Source organism: Temnothorax longispinosus, chromosome 8, assembly GCF_030848805.1.
Source record: "Temnothorax longispinosus isolate EJ_2023e chromosome 8, Tlon_JGU_v1, whole genome shotgun sequence".
Classification (NCBI taxonomy): Eukaryota; Metazoa; Arthropoda; class Insecta; order Hymenoptera; family Formicidae; genus Temnothorax; species Temnothorax longispinosus.
The window spans coordinates 16,874,018-16,896,657 of record NC_092365.1 but is presented as its reverse complement, the minus strand read 5'-3'; the positions used below and the strand labels follow the sequence as shown (position 1 = coordinate 16,896,657).

The following is a 22,640-nucleotide window of genomic DNA, read 5'->3' as shown; positions in this document are numbered from 1 at the left end:
CGTAACGTAACATTTAAAAGGCAACACCCGCCGGCCGGATCTCTCTTCAACTCCGCGTTATTATCCTTTACGTCATAAAGCGTATGGTTGTGCTTGCGGGGAAGTACGAAACACGTATTCCTACGAAATGTCAGGTACACGTCAGAATGTAGTCTCTGTCTCGTGTCCGTTATTCTTTCTGCGTTCTTTTCGGATGGTTAGAGCTTTAATTACGCACATTGCAGTAAATAACATTTCGCTACGAAAAAGAAACTGCAAAAACAAATTCAACATATTATGTTTTTACGTAAAAATATTTAATTCGCATTAGGCAGCAAGAAATTAAGCCTATATATGCAATAAAATATCCAAATATACATCCTAAATGATGGAATAAAGAAAGAAACAGAGTTGTCTCTCGCATTCTTCCAATTATACTTGACGCACGCTTTTGAGTCCCATCGTTATCGACGACGAGATTACGTATACGAAGGCGCGACTGCACGCTTCGCTCGCCGAAAATCCAATCGAGAATAAAACGACGAGGGAGGAAAAAGAGACGTTACTTCGTACTCCAATCGAGTTAAAATATCCCCGCAAATAACCTGAATTCTATCTGTATTTCCATCTGATTCGAGATACGAGAACACGCGAAAAGGGAAAAGAAGAGAGAGAGCAGGAAAGAAAAAAAGGATCAGTTCGGGGAAGAAGAAGGACGGGCCAGCCAACTGCTTACGTATTCGATCACGTAAGTACACACGGGAGCACGAAGGAAAAGAGAAGTCGGCTGTCGAACCGCGATCGGGAATAAACGGTGCTGTCTCGAGGCAGTGGCGTCGGGTTGCTCGCGCCCCACGAGAATATCGCGATATTGCTCGCGTTAACCACTATCGCGGATCGGGCTTCAAAATCCTGGACCGTACGGCGGTGTGCCGGCGCGTTTGGAATCTTAAACACCGCGGCGCAGCCCCCTCGAATCACCAATGCAACGGCAACAGTCGCACTATACCGAATAATATTGATGCTTACGCCTCCGAGCGACGTGGCGCTTTCCAGCTTCGAGCTTGTTCGCATCCATAAATATTTTGTGCTTAGAATTGTTTTAACAAAAGGATATCAAGGCATCGACGACTTTTAACAAGCAATTGAATGAGGATTTCTGTAAACTCCAAAAATGTAGATGCATCTATTATGAATACTGTATAGGCAAATTAAATCTTAGTTATACGTAAAATCAGTATTAAAAGTTAGAAAAAAGAATTTCTAGTGGATTTCGTGTTTATAATATCCTAACTTTTAACGTAGTTGAACGTAGTTTAGCACAGATAATTGTGTACGAACTAAATGCAACGCAGGTTATTAATGCCATTAGAAGAGAAGCTATTTTGATTATACGCGGGCGTGCTCTCCATACAATTATAACTATCGTAGCCACACTCACCGCACTTTAGCGATGATACGAGCGATACACGGGGGCATCCTGCGCATAAATACGTTTCCTGCCATCATCATCAAACGATCGCTATGACTGGCAGATAAATATTATTGAAGGCTAACGAGATTCTGCAGCGTGATAAAATGCAAAGTGACAGGCGCGATTTCTCCGTTTTCAATTCTGCCACTCTTCCCCGTTCTTCTCGTCTCTTTCTCTCTTCCCCCAAGCGTGTTTTTAACGCTCCCCATTTAACTACCTACGCTCGTGCAAAGAAAATATAGGAAGATCGAGCATATCGCGGAGCGAAATGGAAAATGGAAAAAAGGAAGACAGCTGGGAGAAGGGGACTTGGCAGAGCGATCAGAGGAACGGGAGTTACATCATTGAGATGCAATTCCAATATTGATATGTCGGATTGGCTGGTGCTCCGACGTAGCGTCAGCGGCGAAGATCATAGAGAGTCACGGCAGTAGAAGAAGAAGAAGTTGGATGAGGAGAACGAAGGGAGCAAGGATGCAACACATCCGTAGCTTATGCACGAGACTCGCAGAGCACGCGAAAGATCGGGTGAAATTGGGCGAGATATTATTGAACGGCCGTGTAGCGATGAGGGATATAGAGAAGAGAAAAGAGAAAAGCGTGGATTTTGTCGCCGTAGTTGCATTTGAACTGCATCGACAAGTAAGCTACGCAGTGCATAAAAAAATTTAAGCATAACGTCCGGTTTATATCTAACGATTACAAGATTCGTATTTATCATTGTATAAATATCGCATCAAAAAGCGTATTGAGGTAGGGTGAGGTACTCAGAATAAAGTTTCATACTTTGAAACATAGACTAAGTTCTTCAACAGAAATTATAAATACAAGCAGAAGAGTTGTTACGTACACGTCGATCGCACGCTTGCAAAATCAGTGTGTCGCAATATATCGGATTTAACTTCCAGTCAGATTCGCAAGATATCTCGCGGCTATCTTTCGTAAAACTTCATTATTCTCTGTGTCGCCATCGTTGTAGGACATCTGATCGCCGACCCAACGGACGAGAGATATAGAGATAAAGATAAAGATAGATAGATAGATAGATAGATAGATAGATAGATAGATAGATAGATAGATAGATAGATAGATAGATAAATATTATAGATAGATAGATAAAGAGAGAGAGAGAGAGAGAGAGAAAAAGGTGTGGGAGGGAGGGAGGGGGGAGGGAGAGAGAGGGAGGGGGAGGAAGAGAGAGAGAGAGAGAAAGAGAAAGAGAGAGAGAGAGAGAGAGAGAGAGAGAGAGAGAGAGAGAGAGAGAGAGAGAGAGAGAGAACGCCGAAGGGAACAAAGTCGCAATTTCCACGTGAAATCCAACCGGCATGCGGACGTAATCAGAACGAGAAACGGGGACCCCCGTGTACCCCATGGACAGAATTGATGGACAGCTGGTGGTCCGTGACGCGACCACCTGACATTCTTGTCCGATTGGGCTGACATGCCCCTGGGATCGTGCATGCGAGTTTCGTGCTCACGTAGCAAAACGTCTGCTCCGATTCTCGGCGACATACCAAGTGTACAATCCCGAAGCTCTATGCCAAATTATCTCCGCAAAAATAAAAAGATCGTTAACTCATCGATCGTCCTTTTCCTTGTGTGCAAAGTTCGCGTACAATAAATATCTTACAATTTTAATTAATAAAATAAAAATGCAGCAGATATTTTTAGTTACGTTACAAATATTTCACATATAATTCTAAACACATTAATCCCGAAAGGGATATCACTTACGGCAATAATATTATCGAGAAAACAAACCGAAAGAAAGAAAAAAATAATATAGTTATAGCAAAGAGGAGTGATTGCTATTTAGAATTTTTAATAAATATAAATCCTACGTAGGAACACGGTAGAATCCACACATATGTCTCTTTCAACAAAAAAAAAAGAGTTCTATTCAGCCCGTTAGACTGAAACGCACACGGCTATCAAAAAGCGAGCAGTTATTCGCGTTGCGTCGAGAACGCGATTTCGAAGCGATACGAGTAGCGCTGGGTTTAAAATACGAGCGATAACCTAGGCCACATCTGAATGCAGCCTCGTTTGTACGCAAATGTGCACGCGCGGCATACCGCGCGAACACGCGCGAATCCGTTTGCGGATCGGTAACCCGCGCGGAATGTTGGATCGCGTTGCATCGCGACGAAACGTAACATCACGCATACAGAGAGAGACAGAGAGAAAGAGAGAGAGAGAGAGAGAGAGAGAGAGAGAGAGAGAGAGAAAGAAAGAGAGAGAGTGAGAGAGAGTGAGAGAGAGACCATCGTGGCAAACGCATGTTCGCACGCGAAATTGAAAGCACGTCTCGCGAAATCGAACCGAAATCTGTCGCGAAACGCAACCGAATATGAGCGGTCCTGACAACGTGACGCGACTCGACTCGACGAATGTCGATTACTAATGCTGGAACAATTGGTGAAAGACCCGATTTTTGTTCTCTAAGATTCGCCCGATGTATTGCGTATTGCAATTCATTAAAGATGAGTCGAGAAATGCTATATTTTTTTAGTCACATCTTAACATAATCTATATTACTCTCAAAAAGATAATATAATAATATTATGAATCCATATGTAAAGAAATAATATTAAGAATTTTTAATATCTTTAGATTTTGCATTGTTATTCAATTACATATATGTATAACATATGTATAATACATTACGTACTTAATTATTTCATGTTTCAATATTTTTAAATTAAAAAATTGCTGTAATTGAGAAAAACAATATAATTATTATATATAATTAATTGAAGTATTTAATAATATATTCAAGTTATAGACGCTTTCTCATTACTCAAAACTACATTCGATATTAATGTCAAAATATAAACAGAACATTGCAAACTAATTAAAATACCCAAATAAAAAAATCCTAAACAAAGTAACAAATTAAAAATGTACATTATAACAGTCAATTAAAGCTATGTACATTTTCGTATAGAAATCCTATCGGTACCATCGCTAAAAATCGATAAAAATACTATACCAAAAACGTTAACGACACGATTTGAACGCATTCTCATTTAAATGACTTTTCGCGTTTTCATTATCGTTATAACGCGAATGCACCAATCTTAATATTATCTTCATTACAGCTTCATTTGCTGCGTAACCATGTGTAAATGCTTGTACACGTATGGTATCACAGATATAACCGCTTCCTATTCCCGTAGAATTCTAGAGACTATCGATACATATGTAGATAGTATATACATGAAAATAAACACGTATACGAAATGAGATTCCAGAGGAATCTGAGGAATCTGAGCATCTGTCATCGATATTTCAATCAACTAATAAATAGCGCTTAAATACATGTCGGTTAGTTCCTGCTCACAGTGCTCACATATGTGTTGCTTCAGACTCGCCTCAAACAAACTGTTGTAAATTGTAATTATAATAACAATTTTTGATAATAAATGTCTTGTAATCACAGAAATCTCATATTAATATTTAAATTGCAACAAAGGTAGCATCGGTTCTAAAAAGCGCATCTGAAGCATGAAATATGATTTAACTGAATATTAATTAAATGTTAGAACCGCTATATCTGTCCGGGAATGGCGAAAACATCGTACTCTAAAATCTGATTAGAGATCCTCGCGCGGTTCCTCGCATTCATTAGACGATGGCGAGCGCAGAAATACGGTCACGGTGTACGAGCGGCCGTTCGAATAGACCATTTGCCTCTACTCGGAACGCTGTGACACGCGCAATTCATCCCCGCAGCCCTCAGCCGTTAGCGTAATTGCACGTACGGGCGCCATTAGACACGCGCGACGCTATGTCGGGTATCTGCGTCGAACCACCTGCGAAATCGTCACTTTGTTTTGGCGTAAATCATGCCCGGAGCAATCTCGCGCGAGGACACGACGCGCTCCGCTTTACTCATCTTGATGCACCTAGCTCGACACGATCGAATCCTGTTCCGCGATGCACGTGCGATTTTCCCTAACGCCAGCTTCCTGGCGAAAGCAACGTAGCGTACTACAACTTGTTCATGGAACGCAGAATAGGAAAACGTCGCGTTGCGATCATCAAACACGATACATGGAGCTAGCTCCGATGAAAACGAGCCGCTCGTCATTCTATCACGGCCTGGCCGATCGGAATTCACCGATACTTGAACTTGGGTCGAGAACCGGCTCGCGCGCCCGCTTTTGATCAAACTTAGTGGCGTTCCGATCTATATTCGACTCGATTAGCGACTCTACCACCCGTGATTTCTCTCTGACGAACGAGCGGGTCGCGAAACAATGTTATTTTGTTAGAGTGGTATGAAGAGTCAACCGCACTGGCAATGAGGCAGAATAATCGAGAAACCGTATCAAAGCACACAGAAACAAATTAAAAATATCCCTATATTACAGATGTATTAAAAGCATATGTAATTGCTCTTTATAGTAAATAAATGCAATAGCATACGACGACACTTAAAACGAAACGTTAAAACCGATGTTTAAGCACATCTGCCCAAAATCTGGAAGATTTTATTGGACACGAAAGATAAACGCGACAAGGAAATTTTCCAAGTGCGAGCGAACGTTTCCCGAAACTCCATCGATGATTCCCATAATTTCCGCGGAACAGAAGTCTGACAGTAATATTCATCGCTGATAGGGTCCAAGACGACCATCTCCTCTCGCAGACGCTCTCTAGCGAAACAGACATTCCTCGCTCCGAGGCCTTCTCGCTCGCGGAGAATGTCTCGATGGTCGGTTGCAGATGTACCTAACTGCACTACGGGGCGTATTCATTATCGGCCCGCCGGAACCCAGGTTGCTGAGACGATTAAACAGGGAATGGGAGGATCCCCCAATGATTGGCTACACGGGACCGATTCGCTGTCTACGGCTTTATCGCACTGTCATTCTACCTCGCTATAGTGCCTGTGCATGGTATCCTTATCTTCTCGCTGCTCCATTTTATTCCTTCTACACGTTACGTGCCGCGACCGGATCGCAGTGGTTAACTCGGAAAAGCTGTCGAACAAATCGCTACCGTGGGTCAGCAAAAACGTATATGAATTCGTTATCAATTAATGGAAAATTATAATGCATATTTGGTCTTCTGTAAAACTGTTTTCGCGCACGTTGCATATTTCCGTTAATAATTTATATATGTATATATATCCGTTCTTCAATGTAAATAACAATGTGCCAAATAATAATTAAATTAAATTGATACTTTCGTTGTTAAATGCATTGTTCATGCATTTGATATAAATTCTACCAAAAAAAAATACATCTAATTTCATCAACAATGAAACGTTATCTTAGAAAACGCTAATTTATCCTGTACGCAGCTCGGTCAAAATGTAATTGTAACTTTCACTAAATATTCGAATAGAAAGTTCCTCGTAAACCGATTATTACTGTAACTTTCCGACACATCAATCGATGGAAATTGCCATATTATAGCTTAGAAAAGCGGTACTAATTTTGCTTTCAGATTTAGTATCGCGCGTATAGATCCATTGCGATGATGCAGGCGGTAGCAATCAGTCCAGTTGCAAGCCGATCGGTTGCCGCAGTAGCAACACGTAATGGTAACTCATTACCTGTTCAATGACTGAACCTAAACTATCCGTGAATCCGCCATTCAAGCGCGTGTCGATATTAAAAGACAACTCCGGATAAACCCCTCTCTCTCTCGTTCGTGCGCACAAGGCTATTATTCCACTTAACTTAACGTCGCGTTACAAGAGAACTGTAGGCGCATCGGGAATAGATAATCCAATGCAATCAGCTAAAATGTATTCGCGCGTCACGAGAAATGCAATTACGGATTCACGTCAGTCAGCCATTCGCGAGGCATGTTCATCGTGCGAGCTTATAAGCGCGTAGGAGGAGCTTACAGGCTTACGGTACATTTGTCGATCTGTCGGAATCAAGGATCCATCCGTCGATCCGACCTCGCCGTCACCGTCACCGTCGCCATCGCCGTCGTCGTCGTCATCGTTGTCGTCGCCGAACAAAAGCCGAGAGAATGCCAAAGCTAAGAATAGCGACGAGTCGCGTTGTGCGGCGTGTAATACGTCGCAAACGATATATTACCGCGCGAGTCGCATTCATACATCAGTTATTCGCGTTTGATTGATGAAATTTAAGTTGACGCATTTCTCCTACATCGTCCTATACATCAGGGGTAATTCTATATCGCTCGCTACAATGTAGCAACTCGGTGAGATGCGCCATCGCGACACGGCACGTCGCGAAGGGCACCATCATCAACGGCGTGTACGCCGCCGCCTTGAGTTAAGCCGACGGAGAAGAGCGTGTGTGCGTGCCAGTTGCATAAATCCCGTCGGGATGATATACGGTACCGGGAGGAGGGAGGGTCTCCAACTATTTGCCGGACAACTCCCTCCGCCCTGATGCGCGAAAATCACACGCACGTACTCCTTCGGCTGGTCGCCGCTGCGCGACTGTAAACTGGCATGCCAAGCTTTTAGGAACGGCTTCATATATCTCGTTTTACCGCCTGTCCGGGGAAAGAAATATAAATTCTATCCTAAATAAATATACGGCGCGGTATATAAATTCGTGTTTAGTCTTCACGTTATTTCGTATCTCGTCCGCGCGCCGCGCCGTATAGGTACGTTCGATCGCGTATCAATGATTTATTCAGATACGTGGATTCTCGGATCCAGATCCCGTATATCTCGCGTTCAACGTAATCGAACGTAGAAATTCTTTATCGAATGCAAAGTCCCGCGTATTATCGTAAATATCAAACCAATAACAATTCGCCTTTGCATCGTAAAAGAGGGATTACGCAACGATAAAAATACGTTGCCTTTGGAATATTGCAATTTTGAGTGGGTTCGAATCTATATGTAGTTTTATTGAATTAAATTATTATTTAATTGTGTGTTATAATAAGGATTAACTCGCTAAGAACTATATTAAAAAATTTCGTAGAAGATAAAAAGATATACATACATATATTTAAAAATTACCGATTTTAAAGTAGTAGCGTGACCTAATTTCACACGTAAATTACTCGTCCCAACTTCATCAAACGCTTTCTGAATGCAACGTACCGTACAACGAAAAATAATGACATAATATTTACGAGCGGGACTTGTCTTTCGCGAACGTATAACGTATTTTACTTATCCATTCGGCTCTGACGGAAATGGCGGGAATGTTCTAAAAGGCGATTGACGAAGTTTCGAGTTTTGTCGACGGAGGCAACGCAGCGTAGGAAATAGATGTTGGTTTCCGCGCGAAGCGGGAAAAGACAGCGAAGAGAGGAAACAGTCGGAGGAACATTAACGGCAGACACGAGTCCAAACTCAAACGCGCGATCGTTTTATTTCTTTGCTCTGGTATTCTCTTTTTGCCTGCCGGTGTCTCGTTCTTTTTCCCGTCGAGACGATCGGTCTCGTTAGCTTCACTCTGCTGCCGGTTCCGCTGCTCTCTCGATGAGACTTTCGCAACTATGAGGCCATTTACATACAAATGCCCGTTAGCAATGGACATTCTCGCGAACCCCTCTCAACATCGGTATCGTCGTATCGTCCCGTTCCTTTTTTCCGCCTCTTCTCACCGATTTCACTATCCCCTTTTCGAGCACTCGCCTCGTTTCGCTTACAAAAGCTTCAGTAATTAAGCAGGTATCACGTTTGGACGTTTTCCGTTGAGAGAAAAAGGAGAGCTTTTACTTTCGCTTCTCTAGTTCTACCGATAATTCCACCGAGCCACCGCAAAAAGAGTCACGTTGATTAAAGTCGGCTACCGAATTAATAGATTGAAATAACGTAATGCAAACAACATTTAAACAGGTAACGAAAAAAGAGCAGGAGCAGCGCACGTTTTCGCCGATGTTGACACGGGATTTATGAAGACTTGCCTAGGGATCACGTATCGCTCCGCGTCCTTTCATACAAACGGGCCCGCGGGCTGCAGGTCCCATATACGTATCTGAACCGGATCATTTTTCACTGGGTTTCCTCAACCGTAGTAGATCGTCCGCGGCACAAAATCGGGCCGTCACGATTACCGCTGCCGGCTGGCTCTCGATAAGACGTAAAGGCTACGTTTCCCATCAGTACCGCGCGCGAAATACGAGCGCGAGAAGGAAAGAAAGGTGAGATAGAGACGGGGGAGCCGAGGTGGAAAGTGAGAGAAAAGCGAAATTGCGAATGCCGTGAAGCACAGCTAGCCGAGTGCGGACGAATGTCTGAGCGATACGTGCTACCGCCGTTCCCCGGTTTGCCGTCGATGTTTCGACCTCGCTGTACGATTTGATGGAAGCTGAAGGAAATACGCCCGCGCGCGCGCGGCGCGCCTCGCCCGCTGCCCGTCTCGTACGGCTGTAAAATGAAGGCGAGCAATCGGCGCACGTCGTTACAACGTACGCGGAATATATCGACAGGCACCGCGACGAGAGCGAGCGCGCGCAACGGCGAAACCGTATGCGGACGACGTAAGGGAAATTGCGATTTCTCAAATGAGATCCCGGCCCGGCCCGAAACTTCGTTTCTCGAGATTTACTGCACGTTATTCATAAGTCTGCACGCTGAGCGAAAATGTGAACATGCTACGTCGTGTTATTAAAAATAGAAACTTTAATAAGAGTTTTTAAGAAATATTGGAAAAACTATATGTTACATATTATGCAATAATCATATAATAAAGTTGTATATAATAAAAATATAATCTTATACGTATATACGTATCCATATTTCTCTTCGATCTCTTCCTTTCCTATTTAACTATGTATATATAGAATTATACTGCTTTTTTATAATTTTCTTGTGATTGAATGACACAGTGAATTATCCTAAACACGAATTATGTTATTAAATTACTGAGAATAGAATAGAAGAAGACAATTTTGAGGATTTGCTCATACTCCTAAAGGAAATTAATAATCGCGGCCGATAAAAATCTTAAGATGTTTTTCGTACGTCACGTTTCTTTTTAACAAGATTGAAAATCGCTCTCCGAAACGTAAATCAAATTGCAGGTCGAGTTTTTCGCGGTTTCGCACTGTCGTTCAATGTCGGCGTTATCAGTCAGAAATCCCGATATTCGATGAAAGCTCGCGGGAGGTAGCTTCGTTCGTCGCGAAAAGCTGCTCCCATTAAAGAGATGAGATCTTACCGAGGACTGCGTTTCCTCTATCTTCCCCTTCTCTCTCACTCTCTGCTCCATTCTGGGGCAAACCCTTTATGCCTGCGATTCTGCTCTGTGTTTAGAAAAGTGTGTTCCGCACACGTGCGCTAAAGTGTTTCGCGCGCGCGCGCGCTATCTTTTTCGCGTCCCTTTTTACCTGTCCCCTTTTTGTTTCGCCGACGAGAAAGCCGCGAGCGGGATTAAATACCCGCGCTAATCCGATTCGCTGTAAATGTTTTCGAGCGCGACCATCTCCGTCTCTTCCCGTTCTTCCCCTCTTTCCCCTTCGCCCCCCTCTTTCTCCCACGCTTTCTCCCTTTCGCGCACTTCCCGTCTCACTCATCGGACTTTTTTGTCGAGAGGCTTTCTCGTCGTGAGCTTGCAGATATCTCATACACGGGGCTTTCATTTACGGCCGTGTATGCGCGCGGTTTGAAGTTCCACGCAGCAGAGGGTTGCGCGACAACGTTATCGCGAGCAGAGAAGAGTCAGTTCGCAGGATGAAAATGTCTCCTCTCTCACATATTATTACTTTCCTTATCCTCCCCCCTTTTTTTCTCTCTGACTTTCTACCCTATAATCTCGGTCGCCGTGTTAAATTTATTCATAGCCCGGCTAACCCTGTTACGGCGTATTTTACTTACCGCGAAGGCGGGAGCCGAACAAACGGTGTACTACCCCGACACTTTTCTAAACACACGATTTATTGATGGCACTTAGAAAAATACCAAGTTATCTTTAGATTTAACCCTCAATAATCTGGAGAAAAAGTTCGGCGCAACATCTTAAGATTGAAGAATTTAAATTTAGAATAATTTTCTCAGGTTTTTAAAAGAAATGTATTTGCCGCTATTCCTCTGAATACTTTCATATTACGTCGAAAGCATCATTTTCTTTTACTCTGCCTCATAAATTGATTATCTCATATCATCGTGTCCTCATAATATAGCCGGAATACATATTCAAGGCGCGTGCAAAGTTCTTTCGCTAGGAAAGTTCGAGTCAGCCAGGCTCTCGTGTCGTACGTTTTGAAATGCTTGAATCGCGCGACCGAATCAGATTGAAATCGGGATCGTGCATAACTTTACTCACCGTGGAGCTAACTCCCGATGACGTCACTGCATCCAATTCACGTCGAACGTAATCCCTGCAACACACACACAGCGAAAGCGAACGTTAGTCAGATCGTCGGAAATAGAAACTACGAGGATGGGAGTCGAGTGGACCGTTATAAGATTGGAGTATAGACTCCGCTTTCCTAGACTATGCGATGCGCGCACGTGGTGAAACGAGGCCGAGAAATTCGACAAGGAAAAAAAAAGAATATCACACGCGATACGTGTTCCGCGCGCCACTTGAGAAATGAAAATCGAGGCAGGAATTCCACTTTCGTTCGAGCAATTCTTCGTGCATAACAACGGGTATCACTCGGATCTAAACTGTTTCTCACGCCTCTCGTTTTTATATGTTTGTATCGTTCTCACGACGTTCGTAATGTGTCCCGGATAGCAGCATTTAGTTATATGAAAAATTATTTTCGTTTAGGCTCGCAGATGCAGGAGACAAGCGAAAGCAATTAGTCAAGATCACGTACAATGATGCTTGTACGTAGCATGATTCATGATTATAATTCAACGCATTTGTACCCCTATATCACAATAAACATTTCAATGATCGTCAGTGACCATAATACCTAGCAAACTCGGCTATCAATGACCATTGATGTCCGCAATACCTGGCAAACTCAACTACCAACGACCATTAGTGTCCGCAATACTTGGCAAACTCGATTATCAACATCATCATTAAATGCGCATTGCGCAGGGTCGAAAATTTCAAATTTACATGAATATATAATTCGCAAGTACAGCCTTCGACTAGGTCAGTCACGTTCTCTCTCTCCCTCTCTGTCTTTGTCTCTGTTATCCGGTGGTAAGACGGTGTGTTCCGGTAAGCCTGCATACGCCAGGTGTCGACCCACGGCGGGATGCGGAGATCTCGTCGTCGCGAGAACGACGGCCGTGACACGTCCTGCCGTCTACACGCGCCTACATATGTATGCCGACACTGCGATTTGTGCGATAACGTAAACTCGCTTGTCAAAGGACCCGCCGAGCGTAACTGCAAGCAAGTGGGGAGAGAGAGAGAAAGAGGAGAGGAGAGAGGGAAGGGGGCAGAGAGAGAGAGAGAGAGAGAGAGAGAGAGAGAGAGACAGAGAGAGAAACAGGGCGCAGAACGATGAAACAAGCGAAAAGAGAGGACGAGGGGAAAGAAATACGTCCATGTAGGTCGTTACATATGTATGCGCGTACGCATGTGCACATATATATATATCGTTCATCGTGTACATATAGATATATATATGTACGGGGAACAGGTCGTGTCAAGCTGTATACTCGCTGCAACGAACATGTATTATTCAGGCTGACACTTGTGCAATGCCTAGCGAGGGTAGATCCCGTCCCCTTTCCATCCCTCTATGCCTCTACCCCTTGTCGGACTCGAGGCTGGCCTCGTGGCGAAATAAAAATGCGGCGGGACGCGAATCCGCGGTGTTACCCAGCCGACGTCTCCGGGAGAGACGTCGTCGAGACGACGACGACAATGGCGCGCTTGATGCACGAGAAGGAAATGTTATTTCTTTAGGACACTAAGTGACAGCCCGAGGGACGTTCGGAGGTATTTGCGCCGCCATCGCCGTCGGGATGTCCACCACGTCCATCGCGACGCGCCTTTAAGGATAACCACGCAACGATGAACCACCACACAGAAAAAACCTCACAAGTTTTTAGTGGCAGTTATTATTAATTGTTCCTTAATTTACAATTAAATATGTTAGTACGTAAATTTAAAATACTGATATTTGGTTAAAATAATCAATCTTGGTAAAATATTAATTTTTTAAGTTTAAATTCTCTAAGAAAATTAGCCTAAAAAATTAAAAGAAATTTATTTAAAAAGACAATTTCCAATTTTGCCTTAAAAAAAACATAGGACGTACAATCGCCTACGCAATCTCATTGTCTTTTCGACTATAGATGAGGCAATAAGTCTCTCTTGGAAAACGCCTGACGTGCAATTCCCGATATAATTCCGGATACATCCGGCTCTCGTACCTTCGCGCACCATGGTCATTACTTTCTTCCGCGCAAGAAACAATATTCTTCCGCTACCGGCCATTATTTGCATTGAGTAGACATTTAAACGTGCCGGTAGAAAAATGGTGGAAGAAGAAGAAGAGAAGGGACAGGGCAAGAGAGGGCGGAAGCATTAGTGGTATTGCCATACTATTACTCGCGCCCCTCCTAATAGCCCACCCATTAAAGATAATGAACGTAAATTATGCGTAACGGACCGCGGTTAAAAAGGTCACTTATATCTACCGTAAAGAGAGCCATTCTAAATTGGCTGTGGTATTCACAGTACGTGACAATATATGGTATTTCGCTTGATGCACGTGAACAAATTAAAAAATTACAAAATTATAATATCTCTTTGTATTGTACTCGTAGAATCACGTGTCGGAGAAATCTTCTAGAATATCGATTCTTACTTTTGTTGCATTAAATCCATACTTCCTGTAGGAGGCAAGAGATATTTCTGCAGCTTTTTAATATTGAGGATTAAATATCTCTCGGTAATTAAACTTCAAATTAAAATTCTGAAGAAATACCATCCGCTTGTGAATGCAGGTGATTTTGTAATAATAAAGCTTCATTAATAACTACCACGATTTGATTTTCCCGTCACTAGCAGAAGATTAATAGAACGCATATGAGTAATTGAATTGAATCGCCGCGATCGAATAAAGGCACATAAAAGGTATTCGTACATTCATTTCAAAAATTTCAATTTATACCTTTCAAATTTGCCGAAAATTCTACTTTATTGTATACCGTATCTTTTATTTCACGAAATAATTGTCCAAAACATATATATATGCAAATTAATTATGATATTTATTATAGTTAACACGTCAAGAATATTGATACCTCAATGTAACGTATGTGACGAGACACGGGATAGTTTCACGTTACGTTTTGTCACTCTTATGCGAATCTCTTATCACTGGCTCGCGCAGCTTTCGACGAGTTTCCGTTCGCCGCAAGGCCGACGGTGGAGGATAGAAACGAGGTCGCACAGATAAAGTATTTCTTCCACGACTCATTTACCGCAAAGCAAATTCATGCTCGCGACCCGCTTGCATCCCATTTCGAGCAAGTCAACTTTACGCCACGTCGACTCCTATAACCGAATGGTTCGCGGATTAGAAAGGATTTCCGCGACTTTTCGCTCCAAACAGCCTCTCAATCCCCCTCGCTGCCCGCTTCCAATCAGCTTCCGATCTTCGCGAGATAGGAAGCGAGAAGAAAAGATTAAATACGATAAAGTCGCCGGAATTTCACCCCTTGCCGGTATTGCGCGCCCACTTCGTTCCTTCGCAATCCCCTCGCGCGATCTTTTTATCTCCTCGCCATCGGCCATCGGCCCTTGATTCTCTTCCTGTACTTCCGCTGTCTCATGTTTATGGACGAGGAGGCCGATCGCTCCTTAAGCGCGTTTTACGAAATTTATTTCCGTCATCAAGTTACGCCTTGGATTCGCAGGGCGATAACGACGGGCTTTACAAAACGATCGAAACGATCCGTTACGACTGCACGGCTGACTGCTTCTGCCTCAGGAACTGGATGCACTCGATATACAGTCGAGTGCATTAATTCGCTTGCTGAAGGTGAACTGAACGTGGGCGCACTTTAATTCGTCTGCACTGGATCATTTAACCCTTTCAAACTAAAATCTCGATTTTTGAAAGAGAAGATATTCGTGAATTGTTATTAAGCGTCGCAGGCGATTCAATATAATTAAAACATTGCATTATTCTTCACATCTAATATCATAAATAATGACTTTGCGAGCAGTAAATTCTACGGAACATATGTGGCAAATGCATCCGCATCTACGTCATTACTGCATTGCGTTGTTGCATAAAAAATTTCACATACATGCGATCAAGTTATTGCATTTCCATTCTCAGCCATATATACGTACGCGAAATTTGAGAGCGAACGTTTTCGGTCGAAATCCACAATTTCATTTGGAATCGAACGATGGTATAGGTACTATACTGTATCATTAGTGTGTACAACGTGCTGTTACGAATGATAGCGTATATAGCGTCGCCTTGTTTCGCAAAATCGCGTGATTCCGGAGACGCGTCGCTCCCGAGCGAAACCAACACCAGAAGACGAGACAGTCTCGTTGGCGACGTTTAACCGAGCCGAGTAAGAAAGTTGGATAGCTCGGGCATGGCGAGCGTGCGAGCAAATAACAAACGAGAGGAGACGCAAGGAGGTGCGCGCGGGTCGTAATTAAAACCGGCTGCTGTTTACCCGGGGGTAATGAAGGGGCAAACACACAGTTTGTCTCTGTTACTGGAATATCTGCCCCGCCACCGTCGTCGCCGCAGCCGTCCCTATTCGCGTCTACATGATACCACGAGTAATGTGGATCACCCGCCTTCGGCCGCCGCAACGGACTTAGCCGCGGCAACTCGAGCGCGACTTCCCGACTCCGTTGAGACCATAACGTTTTCGGGAAACTTTGCTTACGTCGCGACTGCTTGACGCTAACGCTTTAAGCCTTTGCACGCTTCGATCGTATCTCGATATCATGCCGAAAATTGCTTGCCTTTCGCACGGATGTATCCGCGCGATTTATATCGTTATACCCACCCTAATATGTGTTATCGAGTACCATTATAAATCGATAAAATTTTTTATTCCTTCGAGCTTGTAATTTTTATAATTTTAAAACCTTTTATTGTTGAAAAAAAATTATGTTTTCTCTCAAATAAATACTGTTTAACATATTGCTGGAAAACAAAAATTTAAACACTAAATTAGCAACAAATGATAAAATATAGCATTAATCCATATCTTCATAATTAGCAAATAAATAGAAACTTAGAAATAATTTCTCGCAGATTGATTAATCACAGAAATGCGTGTAAAATATGCAGAACTTTTCTCAATGTAAGTGCAAACTTTTATCCGAATTATTGTGCAATCTTTACGAGTGTCTAATTGCCGTATCGATTTTCGCTTAAGACTCAACCTCGACGTTTATATGCGTGCCCGGCGTTTAAAGCCATGAAGGCGGACGAGCACGTACATTCACGTGTACGCGAGAGGGGGAGAGAGGAGAGACAGAATCCACCGAACCGAACGAAATAAGCCAGATCCACCTGATCCCTTATTCCCAGCCCAAAGAGATTGATATCGGTCGAAAGGGATGATGTTATTTTTGCTCGGCGCAGTACGCATCCCCTAACGAGGAGAGGATCGCCCTTTTGCGAGCAACGAGCGACGCGATAAATCTTCCATCGCCGATCCCATCCCACTCTCCCTCTACACAGCTTTTAATCCGCCGGTAAATACTAGCGATCGACGAAACGTAGGATAATCGTAAGCGAACGATGCGTGCGGATGAGTATGTACAAAAGGCTTGACTTGACGCAACGAGAATATCGATTAAACGTATCCAATTCGTGGCACATAAAGTGAATGCTAGATGCATATTTCACGCACGAGAGAACTAAAAAAATGACAAAGTGAATATCTGACAATTAATCGCGACAATTGCACGTTTAATAATAAATATGTTAAAAAATATCGTAATAAGCTTCAGATTTCAACTTTTACATTAAATTTTATCGCTCAAATCCTCAATCATCGTTGTACCTCAAACCTTTACTTTTTAATTTAAAGCATAATTAAGCAAGACTATTGTTTTCCAACACTTTACAAAAATGAGATAAAACTCAAAATCATGTGAGATATCCACAAAAGGATTGAATTTGCTACGTAAGGTGCGAATTTGATGACACAGCTAGAAATTAACCGATCGTCCATTACCAAATATTAATAGCTGGCGGGTTTGCCGTGAAACGTCGTTAACGCGCTACGTTAACGTACGTACACGCACGTTAATGGGCAAGATATGTACATACGTCGTGTATTACAGCATATGTGAGTCTGCGTTCTACGAAACGGAATTCGAGCGGCCGCAGAGCCAAGTTCGACGGCTTTAACGGAGAGTCGAAGTTGGCTCGAACCGAGACAATTGGACGAGGGCCATCGTCTTGAGCGACAGCGCAGATGCGGCAAAAATATTCACAATTACGTCCCGCTTAACGCCGTCGCCGCGTGAATAATAGACACCCTTCGCCCGGCACCCCGATCCCGCAACTCCGTTCTGATCCCCGCGTTTCGCCATTACGTCGCTTTTTCGCTTGTCCGGTCGCGGTGGCTCTTCTAGGAAATTCAGTCGGTCTAAGAAATTGGCACAAGGTTCCGCGTCGGCCATCTTACCGCGCTACGCTTGCCATACGAATTTTTCTATTTTCGCGTATCGACGCACCGAGAGACCGACCTGACCGCCATTCCGGAGCAGAGTTCGCCGCGTGTCACACCGCTAGCGTGTGCAGCTGCCTGCGTAATTATCTTTTTGTGCATTATTTAATTTGCATCTTATTTTAAAAGTTATCTATAATATAATATAGAAAGAATAACTATATTTTGATATTTCTAACAAAATGCAATCTGAGGTATGTATAGAAATCTATTAAATATATCGAAATACAATTGTCTTATTACAACAAAAAATGCGTTTTTTCATATCCATGCCATGTAATATAAGTATTTAAATAAAAAGTGGAAATCTCTATATAAATATAAATCAGTATCTTTGAACTTGCATAATATAAGCATTAATATAATAATCTATAACAAAAATTACATGCACATAACTTAAAATAGTACTAATAATACTTAGTTAATTTGTAATTCTTTTTTTCGCATAAGTATGCTCACCGACGTTCGATTTTCCGACGAATGAGAATACATTTCGCTATCTATAATATATCACATAGCTCGCCGCGCATTTGCAAGTACATAAACTGTCTGCAATCCTAGAAAAGAAAAATACATGATTGGACGCGAAAAAAAATACCAATTCCGCGTCCAGTCCGAAACGACGAATCGTCGTCGCGAGCGCCATTCGGTCAGGGATTCGGTGAAAATTCAACGGGGAACCCATTATCGGGAAGCGCTCGTTTTAAAATATACCGACGGCGTGTGGTATTTGCAATTCCGACGAGGAGGAGCCGCGGAGTTTGCTATTCGCCGGAGAACACCGAGGGACGATCGCGAACGCTCGCGGCGAACGCGCGAGTTGCATAAACACACGCTCGGACGAAGCGCGGCACGAACGAGAGTGCAGCTGCAGCCCCCGTAGTCGACGGGCGATGGTACGTGACTCCATATCCGACGATCGTTAAGCTTGGCCCCGAAACGGTCGTTACTTCCGATCGAGCGAAGCGACAAATCATCATAGGCGACACTAACGCGCCGTCCGGCAGTTAGCGAGCGATTTACGTCGCGCGATTCGCTCGCTGGAATTTTACAATAACGCCCGATCGTTGCATTAACGCTGATAAGCTTGTATCAGTCGACTGTGACAACTAGCAAATGTCAACTCAACTTGACCGCTACAGTTAGGAGTGTAGTATCAAAGTTACAGAATATTCTAAATGACTCACTTTATGAAACCATCGATAATCGTAAAATAATCTCCAAATAAAAAAAAAAGAATAAATATTGATTGATTCGAAGTAAGATTTGACAATAAAATAATATTAACTGTTGCCACATGGAACATTTTTTTCTCAACTAAAGTATTATATTAATTTTCCCCATTTTCATTAAAATAATTCATATTTATTAAAATGTACATGCATTTGACTTTTCAAAGCAAAACCTTGTCAGAGTTAGTTTTCAAGATCCTAGTCGTGAGTTTTAATGTGCGAGAGAACGCGTATCCTCGAGCGAAGTATACCTATTCTTAAAACTGGATACTCTCTCAACTTAGCGAACGTAATACTTTTTCGTGTAACCCCGTTTCGTTCTATCGCAAAACTCATGTTCGAACGTGAACTCCGCTCGTCCACTTGTTATTGCACTTCTCTCGACATTCATCCTTTTCTTTCCTACATCGAAATGTCCGAAATTGGACAAGAGCCAAAAGCAGTCGACCACCGTTCCAAAATGGGTATCCTTCCCTTCTTTATCTTTTCTGCTTTTCTCCGACCCGTATCTACCCATCAATTTATCCGTCCACCTCGCCCTTTCCGTGCTCTCCTTTCTACCGTTTGCCGCACGACTTCCGCTAGCATGATGCGAATAGTCCACCGCAGATAAATTATTGTTTAACCATTTCCTTAGCGTTATTTTATTATTTATTATTAATAATATTTTGCGTCGATCGAAGCAAAAATATAATCTTTATAAGCTCTGTAAAATTACACATTTTCTGACGTTATTGTCAAAACTGCAAGTTTGCAGCAGACTTCGCGATATTTGGTTGGACTTTAAGTTTTCCTTCGATCTTCTTCTTGAAAGACAGATTTATCTATCGAATTTTGAGATATATAGAAAAATAGCAAATAAAAGAAAACAAGTTTGTTGAACGAGCAATATTTATTTTGCACAAAAAGATAAAATAAAAATAATTTTAGAATTCAATGCAAATTTTTCAAATTAAATGTAATTTATTTTACGGTACTTGATATTGACATCGATACTTGATATTGATATCAAACTTTCAAGGGTTCGACACAAGTATGAATAAACAGGAGCGCATAAAAATATCGCAATAGCAACAAAATGGCAATACATTGAAATATACGTTTTCAGCGCATGATGAAAGCCCAATGCAAATTTAAGGCATTACATGGTTGTGATTTTTTCTCCCTTTTTTTTGAAAGCCACAGGACCACGTTGAAATTTACACACCATGTTTTAGCGATGAATATCGATCGGCCGTCGTCCGCGATCGTCCTTGGAGAGCTTTTATACGATATTTTATTTCCGATAGAGAATGTAACACCCAACTACTAACGAGAGTCGGCGACATCGAGCGAAGCGTGTTTCGGTTGCAGGTCGAACAACCGAAACCAATAATTGGTGAACACAACGCCGAAAAAGCTCAACCGTGTATCGAGCGTATTACGCGGGAAAAATAAAGGGGTAAGCTAACAACTACCTATTGTTCCGCAATAGAGTATTACTCACGCAATGTTATTATCATTTAACACTCCTAAATATTACTTAAATTTGCCTCGCATCTCACGGCAAATTTTTCGCATGCTGTAATATTACACAAAAATTGTATAAAATTTATAAATATACTTTATATAATTTTATATCTCAAAATACGTTTTCGATAAGCGAGAAAATGCCAGAACAAAATCATTTCTATGTAAAAGCGCGCACAGGAAATACCAAGAGACATTGTCTCTCCTTGGAAAATACGCAAATGATAGTCGAATAGCGGCAGCTCACGAGATAGGCGGGACGTCGGTGTATTTCAATAAAGTTCGGTATGCATTCCGAAATCGACAAGCGGTTTATGCACCTTCTGCGAATTGCATGGCACGATAGAATACGTAGGTATATATGCGAGCGTGCGATGCACGCAACGTGCCAGTTTCCGTTTCCCAGACTGGCTGCGTGCAAATGCATCCACCCCTTCCCCCCTCCGTCCGTTCAATCCGACCGCGGCGAGAAATTCGTGCGGAGGCCGCGAGAAAAATAGCGTCCGGGAGTAAAGATATTCCCGCGACTCGCCGCCGCGGAAAATGGAATCTTCGGCGCGTCAACCACGCTCGCTTCTCGCAAAATAGCAAATGTAAAATACTATACGCGAACCTGCCAATGTTACGTCGAATCCATGAGAGAAAACGATACCTTATTGTATTTCCTTAGAAATTCTGAGGATCTCTAACCTTTCAGCTATCGCGTATATAGGTCCTCGATTCGTCTAATCTAAAAATTGTAATTGCTATAATTTTCTTTCCATCAGAAACGCAAATGTTATGTTTTAAGCTAGTCCATATCATTGGCATCTCTCTCGCTGCTTATTGATTTACGATGTTTTTTCCCCTTTTCTTTTTCAAACTTACAAATTTTGACCTGCAAGCAATTTCCGACAGCCCGCTCAACACCTGCTTTTTATCGTTCGTCGAGCTCTACAACGTCGTGGAAAGATTTTGCCACCACATCTTGAGTAATAAATAAAAAGCACCGCGGTCTAAATGTTTCTACCATGTTTTTAGAATACAATATATGCAACATAAATGTTGTCGACAGTTTACAGAACGATTTTATCCCGTGACAAATGGGCAACCAGAACGGTAAATAAATAAAATAATATTAAAAAATATACGTTGTTGAGTTTGCTCTCGTGCGTCCATGCAATATTAATTAATTACTGGCAATTATAACAGAATATATCATTGGTGTTGAAAAGAGAACAAAATAGAAAATTTAATTTAGGAAAATATTTGAGCTATACATTAAAGAATTTCAATTTTTATTGTTACCCGCTATATCAGGTAGCCAGGTTACGTTCGTGAGTTACATCGAGATATATACGTCCAACTGAATTATATTAAAATCATGACGTATGTTATAACGCATGTTATGCGCACATACGCACCGTTTTCACATACGCGTGCATCGAGAAGAACCCAGCATTATGGTACGTACAGCGAGAGTAATCGGATAAACAGTACCCTCCATTATTATTGCAAAATCAATAAAGCAGTCTCAGCACGTTATTACTATTATAACGTTCGACAAATCGCATTAATGTTCAGTGTCGCATATAGAGCGAAACAAACCCGTGAATCTCGCATTGTTCACTGAGATCTAAAGGGCCAACATACTTTCTTTACAATTTTAAAAACAAACAAATAAATTCAAATACAAGCTTATAAGTATCCTAATATCGTCTCGCGCAATGCGAGAATGTTGGAAAAAAGATCATAATGCGTGATTAGTCATAAACACGTATAAGATTTCCTCTTTGAGTAAACCTGTGCCAAATTCTCTGCAGCACGTAAATCGTGTCAAAGTACCGACGAACCTGTACTTGGATTTATCTGTAAGAACGTGAATGAAGCTAAAATCATGTAATGAGCAACACAGCAACACAGA

General features: G+C 42.3%; 1 protein-coding gene across 5 annotated transcripts in view; it reads right to left on the bottom strand.

Moving 5' to 3' along the window:
* Positions 1–22,640, bottom strand: part of LOC139817287 (uncharacterized) — a 388,078-nt gene that overhangs the window by 310,513 nt on the left and 54,925 nt on the right. For 3 of the 5 annotated variants that reach the window (XM_071785253.1, XM_071785252.1, XM_071785260.1), the window contains one exon: positions 11,677–11,731. The exons of the other annotated variants lie outside the window; for them this stretch is intronic. The gene's annotated coding sequence lies outside the window, so the exon portion shown is untranslated. The remainder of the gene's footprint in view (positions 1–11,676; positions 11,732–22,640) is intronic. 5 annotated transcript variants of the gene reach the window in all.